This window comes from Ambystoma mexicanum, chromosome 13, assembly GCF_040938575.1.
Source record: "Ambystoma mexicanum isolate Mex_15411 chromosome 13, UKY_AmexF1_1, whole genome shotgun sequence".
In the NCBI taxonomy this organism is placed as follows: domain Eukaryota; kingdom Metazoa; phylum Chordata; class Amphibia; order Caudata; family Ambystomatidae; genus Ambystoma; species Ambystoma mexicanum.
The window spans coordinates 480,010,558-480,019,692 of NC_090938.1; the positions used below are offsets into that span (position 1 = coordinate 480,010,558).

Consider the following 9,135-nt stretch of genomic DNA (forward strand, 5'->3'; position numbering starts at 1 on the left):
GAGGGTAGGAGCTGGCAGCAAACAGTACTTTGCAAGTACTTCGCGGGGCAAGAACTTTACAATTCCTGGATGTATACGTTTAATCATGTTGATAAGCACATTAACCTATGCACGACTGTCTTTTAGCACCGGGACACAGCCTAGGGTGAGTTTTGACATGAATGACTGATGAGAAGGGGTCTGTTTTCACAGCCTCAAACAAGGTGGAGATAAGAGGCTCAGGGTAACACCTAAATCATTGGCAATCAAGACACCTGCTTGGCAAACCTTTCACAATAGTTACAGATCACCAAACTCTAGGTCACCATATATAGCAATCCTCAATGCAAGATGCCATCAAGATTTCAACTTTACAATCGTACACAAACCTGAAAGAGAATACAACCCAGTAGATTTCATGTCACGACACCCACTTTTGGACCCATCTGCCAGCGCCTCCATGGCAGAAAAATACATCAATTTCCCCACTGAGAGTGGTCCATCTAGCTCCATGATTCCAGCTCTCATCAAGGAGTGTAGTTTACATGACGTTTCAATGAGGCAAGTCCAAGAACTGATAACATCCCAGAGATGGAGATCTGTGTTCCCTGAAAGATCTCTAGGGAGGGGCGAGTCCATGGTGGAACTATGTGCGTTCAAACAGGTCAAGAGCAAGCTGCCTGTATCAGCGGAAGGACTCATTATGAGAGGCAACAGGCTGATCATCCCCTCAAAACTATGACAGCAAGTAATGGACCTAGTGCATGAAGGTCATATGGGGACAGTGGCCACAAAAAGACAAAATTAGAGACACTGGGCCTCATTACACGGTGGGCGGTGGACCAAGGTGCTACTAGCACCTTGGTCCATGCCGGTAAAATACCGGCACCACCTTGGAGGAAAGGGGAATTACCGGCCTATTCCAAGGTTGGCGGGGCGGTAATTCCCCCTTCCCCCATTGCCCTTCCCCATTCCCGTTTTTGCCCCATAGGGCATAATGGGAATGGGGAAGGTGCTAATTACGGTACCGCAAATTGCGGTACCGTAATTAGCACTCTGGTCCCTTTCCGGGTTGGTTTTTAACGCCTGCTAAAAAGCAGGCGTTAAAGTACCAACCCACAAAGGGACCTCGTAGTAAGGCGGTAAGGGTTAACGGTCACCGGTACCATTACCGGTGACCGTTAACCCTGACCGCCTACCGTGTAATGAGGCCCACTGTGTGGTTTCCCAGGATTGATGCACTTGTGGACCACACAATCAGAGCATGCCATCTGGAGCACAGCACGGCAGAATAACCCAGAACCTCTTCGCGTGTCAGAAATGCCAGACTGACACGGAGTCAGATCTCTGTTGGTTTCTTTGGAGATGGTAAATACTGGCTGGTAGCCATGGTCGAGTTCTCCAGATTCCACATGGTACAGCTGCTCTCTTCCACAGGAGCCAGCACTGTCATTCCAGAGCTAGATAACATTTTCTCGGCATGAGGAATCCCTGCTGCACTTAAATCTGACAATGGACCAACATTCAGTGGTTTAGAATTTGCTCAATTCATGCAATACATGGGGATACGTCACAGGAAAATCACATCCCTGTGGCCGCATACCAATTGAATTGTCGGTAGAGAGATGTATGAACAGTTTAAAGAAGGTACTCCAATAAAATGGACTACGATGTATGACACTCAATCAAGCATTATGTAACATGCTGTGTGATTATAGAAACTTGCCACAAGGGACGACAGGAAAATGTCCCTCTGAGCCAATTTTCCGGAGAATAGTGAACACGTGGCTCCTGCATGTCCCAGGAACACCCAACAAGGATGACCGAGAATTGTCCGTCGCGGACGGCACAAGGAAACAGGACATGAAGAGATGTGGCGACCTACTGAGACATGCCAAGGCATCATCCATGCAAGCAGCAGACAAAGTAATTGTCTATTGCAAGCACAAAAGGAAATCAGACTCCCAATTCGATACATTCATGCTAACAGTGCCTCATGTAAAGGGGACAATGCTGACGGCAAGGCCACCCAGTCGAGTGATCACCCGTTACATCTCTCACTTCAGAAAAACATAGGAAGAGAAGACGAGAATAGTGAGTGCAAGACCATGAGAAGTGATGACGAGCGGGTGAGTAATCACGATGTAGGAAGAGCAGATGAACAAAGGGAAGTACACATAAGGATGACAAGATTCATCCGAAAAACTGCACCCCTCATTGAAGAAATCTGAGTGATAACTGACGCGAGTGCTGTTTCCTGCCGGGGGGAGGGAGGTGATAAAAGGACACGGTTAACAGACTGGTGCTGCCGTGTAAGACAGGGCATTGCCCAATAAAAGCGAGATAGCGAACACGGCACTCGTCGGCGCAAACGAAATAAAGGAGATTTGTACGCTGGCTCTGAGTCGTTTATTGACGACAACAATGAACAGAGAGGGAATGAAGGTATAATAAAACCCAAAAGTTGAATGTAAAATACAATCAGTGATATTTATATAGTGCCGCATTATGCTAGTTTTGACACAAGAAACTCAAAGAAACAAAGTGAATACCATACATAATTCCAATATATACAATCACAAATGCAGAACAAAGAAAAGTACAGAACGTACCTCCCTCAGCAGGAGGGAAAGGGTGAATGAAAAAAGAAGAAAATGAGAAGTGAAATGGATAACTCAAACTGTCTCACCCATTGGCTCACAATCTGGCACAGTTTGTAACATAGAAACACAGTGGATACTGTGTAATAATCATAAACCTTAATAATTTGCTGAATGACCTTCTATCATCAATAACAGCCCCAAATACTCAAAATAATGTTCGTTACTGAGAAAAAAAGGAAAATCATCCTTAAATAACAACATCGTGGGTTGCTCCCCCCTACCTTGCCTCCCTCCTCTCATTTTACTCTCCCTCCCGCTCTCTCCGCTCAGCTGATCTCCACCTCCTCCCCGTACCCCCAGCCCCTTGTGCCTCCTCGCGATTCCGCTCCTTCCAACTTCTGGCCCCCCTCCACTGGAATTCCCTACCTCTCTCTATCTGCTCCACCCCTACCTACCCATCTTTCCGCTCCTCCCTCAAAGCCCTTCTTCTCCACTCCCCCCTGACACTCCCCCCTGACTCTCCTTTCCTACCTCTCTCCCCCCTCACACGCCTGCCCCCTCTTCCCTTGCCCACCTCCTCCTCCCACCCTCTGATGACCCCAATTTGGATACTGTTACCACCTTAGTGCGCTGGCGGTCACCCAGGGTCCTCACCTCTTCCCCTCCCTCTCCCCCCCTCCTCTGTGTAAATTGTTCTAAATACTGCATCACTGGTTTGTTTCATATTTGTTTATTATGCTTCATTCATTACTGTACCTGTTGTCATTCTGTAAAGCGCTATATAAACTCAATAAACAAACAAATAATGATGAACTGTAAATTCAAAAGCTATCAGTCTACTAGGGGAGACAATAGGGAAGACAGTGTATTCTCTCTCGTCTCCTCACATACACGGGGACAGGACAATTATACACTGGCTCTGTGTATTCTACACAGAGAAAGGAGAGGCAGGTCTAACCTTAGTCCATACTGTTTCAAGATATTGATCCTACCTAACGCTCCTGCAAGACCAGCCGGAAGTACAAAAACAAAAATCATGCACACCTTCCTAAACTTTTCAAAGACCCTAGTGGTGGATGTCTACCATAACTTTAAATTCGGGCACTGATGGCACAGACTTAATAGTCTTCACTACCAACTCGGGGGTGTAGTGAAAAAGGTTCTAATCACTATTCTTAATCCCGTCATCCTGCATGATAAATGGAGGACTGACGAAGACCATCTCAGAGAAAATGTAAACCTCTCCTGCCGCCCCCCCCCCCCGCACCACCAATGTTTGAATACAAGCCATTATGTTAATGGGACCATCCTGCTTCAAGGAGTAAATCTGTATGTCAAATTACAGCATGCATTGCTCACCTCACCTCATTTATGGATGTGTACCAATTGCCAACATCCACTTCCCTCCTTGCTTCTCCCACTGCAGATATCACACGCTCAAATCTGGCACAATTACTTCTACCAACCTTCAAGCTTGGGTCAATAAATGACCACTCTGACAGGAAGTATGCGCAACTTCTGGTGCACCATGCATTGCCAGTTTGTCACCACTTTGGTTATGCATAAGTGCCCCAACTTGGTCATATGTTTGCACTATTGCCCAAGGGCGTACCCTCGTATTCAAGAAGCAACCCCCTCCCTCCGCTCCTCAACATTTCAGTGTGGGATAAATACCCATGGGGAGACCACCTATGGTGATAATTGTCCTAATCCCAATAAACCTGCTGCAGCAGCTCTCCCTAAACATGGTCCTTGTCGAAGGAATCTCAATCAGGCCTCAAACTATCATTGGTGATATCCTTGCCATCCCGATTAATGCGAGGCAAGTAATAAAGTGTCTAATATAAAATCGTATAATCGAGGAATGGGTGTCTGGCTTCTTAGGGATCCCATAAACTTGGTACAAACTGAACTGTTCCTTTATGTAACTTGTTTCCTACAAGCTTTAAGATTAATCATTGGTATGGCATGGATCTACCCTGAAACTATCTATTGTAGTGTGATAAATAGCAGAATATACCAATTATTTGAACATTGGCTGGAAAATGACTATTGAAAACGAATACCACGTTCCCTTTGATGAGACTGCAGGTTGTTACACAGTCTTATTAGCTGACCTGAAGAAGTCTCCAGTGCATTTGTTTAAAAAGGGCCACACCTTGATCTGAACATTTGGGCCGGCAAACCCAGCAATAAATTGGCTTTAAAAATTCTGTAATACATGACGACATTGTGCTACATTCAATTATGCAACAGTGCATTATGATTAGCAAGGCATAATCCCATTTCCTGATATGACCACTACCAATTTCTCGGCAAACTATACAACCATGTTCCTCAACAACAATCATCTGCTGAGAACTGATATTATTTAGACCAAAGGGAAAGAAATCAACAGAGAAGCTGTTGCCCTTCAGTACACTGACCTAGTAACTAAAAAACCATACCAGATACCAAAAAGGCCATTTGGCTAAAAAAGGATTACTTCTTCCAAAGAATCCAAGAGGCACCATACAAATATTCACAATTTTTCAAATAACTAGCTACCACTTTCATGACTTCACAAAAATGGACTGACAACCTGATGTTCTTTTTCAGTGATAGGGTCTTGGACATCAAACGAAATATTATTCTGAAAAGTATTTACCTAAACCAAGTACAAACCTATCTGTTGTCTCACTTTCCCGAAGTTAGTCCCAGTCACCAAATGAGGTGAACACACGCCAGAAGTCCAAGCCTCCCCTTTCTCCGCCAAACCATGAAAGACCTGATCCCAATCCTTGCACCTAAGCTCACACAATTTTACGATTCTTCCTTGCCATCAGAGCAGTTCCCAAACTCACAAAAAGCTGCAACCATCATTCCACTATTAAAAAAAACATACAGTGACATATAAGAACTGTCCACGTATAGACATATAGAAAATCTACCCTTTGAGGCCATGTTAAAGGAACAAATTGCTTGCAAGTAACTTCAGGATTATAATGAAGCTCACAGATTCCTTCGTGACAGACAAACCAGTGTCAGGGCATCCAGAAGCACTGAAGTGACGCTGCTTCATAAGAAATCTGAAACTTTGTGAAAGCCAGCCAACCTGTTGCCCGTTATTGCTTGATCTGTCTGCCTGCAGATGCCTGCTACCTTTCTGTCTCAGCTGCACCAGTATCTGGGCATCCCATGCCCTGCCCTCTGCTGAATAGGTTACTTCCTGAATAGCTGCTCTACCCATGTAAAGGTGGAAACTTCCTGTCAGAACCCCAGACTCATTCTTGCGTTGTCTGACAGGGCTCCTCCCCATCACCTTGTATTTATAATGTCCATGAGATCACTAGCTACGATGATTGAGAATGTGGATACCCCATTTCAACAATACCGGATGACTTGCAGATAATAATTTGCCTGGTGATGAAGGAGATGGATCTACCAATCAAAGCTAACAAATTACCTTGACAATGCAACTAGTGGATCAAAAACAGGGGTATTACTCTGTGGGAGTCCTCACATTTCACTGAAACCTTCATTTGGCCACCTTCTCAGCAGCCTGCTCCAACCCTGTCAAAATCCTGGATGCTGACCTTATTGTTTGTCCCCACAAATCAATGTTTGGAAAAGGAACTAACACATGAAACTGCATGGCTGAATGAAGGTCCTTTTGTTGTCACTGGAGTAAAATTGGGAGGTCCACAATTGTTTATACTGCAGGGGTAAAAATGGCACTTTCCCACTGGACTGAATGGCAGTTCTCCTCATGCACTCAGCTCACCATTTCTTACTCACAAATGAGTTATCACTTGCCAATAGTAAGAGAACATTGTAAGACCTGGTCCATTGTAACAGCATGTATGTAAGTCTCCCTAAGAAACACATCCAACTACTACAACACGTTCAGAACAGAGCAGTCAACCTAGTCCAGAGCGTGGCCAAACACGGTCACAAGTCTAACGCCTTACAATCTTTACTGTGGCACAAAAACTAACAACAAATAGGCCTCGAAATCCTATATAAAACATTGTTGGGTTTTACTTATTCTAGTCTTTCCCTGTTATGTGTGTGTGGGCTTGTAGTGAGAACTGAAGCCTAAGAGAAAGGAGACCGGTGGATGCTTCTATCCTATGAACTTGTCCTGCATTATTCCTAATGACTTACCCATGTTCCTGTGGACTTACTAAAGATACCTAAACCTAACAAGGCTCCTGAGTGGTTATTTATAACCCCAACCCACAACATAACAAACATGTAGAGATGTCTATAAAATTGACCCCAAATATCTGATCAATAACCAATCATTGTACCCCACCTATAACCCTTTGTAAATCTGCTGCCACAAACAGAATCACACAATGGTATTACTGGTGGAAAGTATTTGGGTGTAAGATCCACATCAGAGGCCTGTTACTATGGAACAACCTTCGTCAATGTTTCAGTCACGAGCAACACTAACTAGCACAGAGGACTGCATTGAAAAATTCACTGAAGTGATGTTGCAAGTGCTAACAGCCACCTGCAGCCCCATAACGTGTTTAAAGCTGTAGGGGACACCAATGGCATTTACTACCACAGGATTTTGTGGAAATGCTTTTCGCCCGGTGTCCCCTAATGGGTGGCTGGCGCCGATACACATACACATTTTTCTATGGTGCTTCTTTTATATGAGAGAATTGTTTTCATTTAGTCACAACTGATTCGTAGCTAACTTTCCAGTTGTAAAGCAGCAGACTCTCAACCCCGGTCACCAAAACCATGCCCTACAGTACGTCTGAGCCATACTCCTGTACACAAGTCAGACTGTGTCAGACGTCGGGCACTTTTCGCCCTTTGTGGCATGACTCATGAGGTCTACATCTGCCCTTAAGAAATGACAATATTTTAGGAGCTAATACCTCAGCCCAGCTCTCTGACACACTCGCTTGTATAGGGTGTGCATATCCGTCACCTGACCTCTGCCTCGGACATGGCAGGCTCACTTTCCTCTGTGCTCCTCATTATTTTTCGGTACTCTGTGATACGGAGCGGTGTATTCAAAGTAGGCATTTATAGACAGCGGTATGACGTCCCGTACAAATTAACATTCTTCCCCCATCACTTGACAGTAAAGTAACATTTCTTTCCCATTAAGCCTACCTAAATGTAGGGTAACGACTAGTTCCCATCCGAGAAAAGGACCATAGCAACAGCCCGCCCCCTCTTCTTCACGTGACTCTGATGTCATCCTGTGATTCCGGCTGGACCAGTGAAGCGCTTCCGGAGCACGTTCAGTCAGTGAGCGGGGCTGGGCTGAGGGGCCATTCTGAACGCTCTTGCTGCCGGTGCAAGTGCAACCGGACCCTGCCAGCTTTTCGCTGGCAGCGAATGGGGTGGGCGTTTTCTCTGGGGACCCTGCCAGCCTTTTGTTTGCTACGTTTAGGTTGGGCATTTTCATTGCGACGACGGGAATGTTTCTACAGCTCTGGCTGCCAGGTTGCAGGAACAGCAGCAACCCGTGTGATCTTGGCTGTAAATACAATTGCCATTTTCTTCCGGATACCGTGAACGTTCCTGCAAGACGCCACGCCCGATTTCGATAGGGGAGCGGGAAATTACATTTATTCTAAAAAATCATGCTATTCAACATGAAAGGTATGGAGGGCTAAGAAAAGCAACGGGGACACAGTGTAAATAGTGATTTAATGTTTCATGAGCGTGTGTTTATTAGAATGGTTGGCTAGGGCTACCTGCGTGTGATTCGGGATTGGCACACAGGCATCTGTTGAAAGGGGCATCTTGCTATTTAGAGGGAGGATGGAGCATTATGGTATTGGACTAGAGAGAGGGATTGGGCATCTTGGTGGGGTCTGAATGGTTGCATAGGGGCATGCTGGTGGGATGGGGCACATTTGTGTGGATCTGGAGAAAGGGGCACATTGGTGTGGGTCTGGAGGGAGTGAAAGGACATAGTGGTCTGGGGAGGGATAGGGACACTGGTGTGTGTTTGGGGAAGGGTTGGGGCACATTGGTGTGGATCTGGGCGGAGGGATGGTGCACATGGGTGTGTTTCTGGAGGGAGAGATGGGGCACAGTGGGTCTGGAGGGTGGCATGGGTCATCTAGGTGTGGGTTGGGAAGTGGGACGGGGCATCTTGGTGTGGCTCTGGAGGGAGGTAGTGGGGACACATTGGTGTGGCTCTGGAGGGAGGTGGTGGGGGCACATTGGTGTGGCTCTGGAGGGAGGTGGTGGGGGCACATTGGTGTGGCTCTGGAGGGAGGTGGTGGGGGCACATGGGTGTGTTTCTGGGGGGAGAGATGGGGAACAGTGCGTCTGGAGGGTGGCATGGTTCATTTAGGTGTGGGTTGGGAAGTGGGACGGGGCATCTTGTGGCTCTGGAGGGAGGTGCTGGGGGCACATTGGTGTGGATCTGGGGGGAGGTGGTGGGGTCACATTGGTGTGGCTCTGGAGGGAGGTGGGGGCACATTGGTGTGGATCTGGGCGGTGGGATGGTGCACATGGGTGCGTTTCTGGAGGGAGAGATGGGGCACAGTGTGTCTGGAGGGTGGCATGGGTCATCTAGGTGTGGGTT

The 9,135-nt window shown here is 46.4% G+C and overlaps 1 protein-coding gene across 2 annotated transcripts in view; it reads right to left on the reverse strand.

Annotated features, from left to right (window-relative positions):
• The window catches only part of TACO1 (translational activator of cytochrome c oxidase I), a 250,087-nt gene extending 242,300 nt beyond the window's left edge, over nt 1-7,787 (reverse strand). The window contains exon 1 of one of the 2 annotated variants that reach the window (XM_069634123.1): nt 7,704-7,787. The gene's annotated coding sequence lies outside the window, so the exon portion shown is untranslated. Of the gene's footprint in view, nt 1-7,462; nt 7,646-7,703 lie in introns of those variants that run through there. The other variant, XM_069634124.1, reaches the window with a different exon arrangement.
• Nucleotides 7,788-9,135: the final 1,348 nt, after the last annotated feature.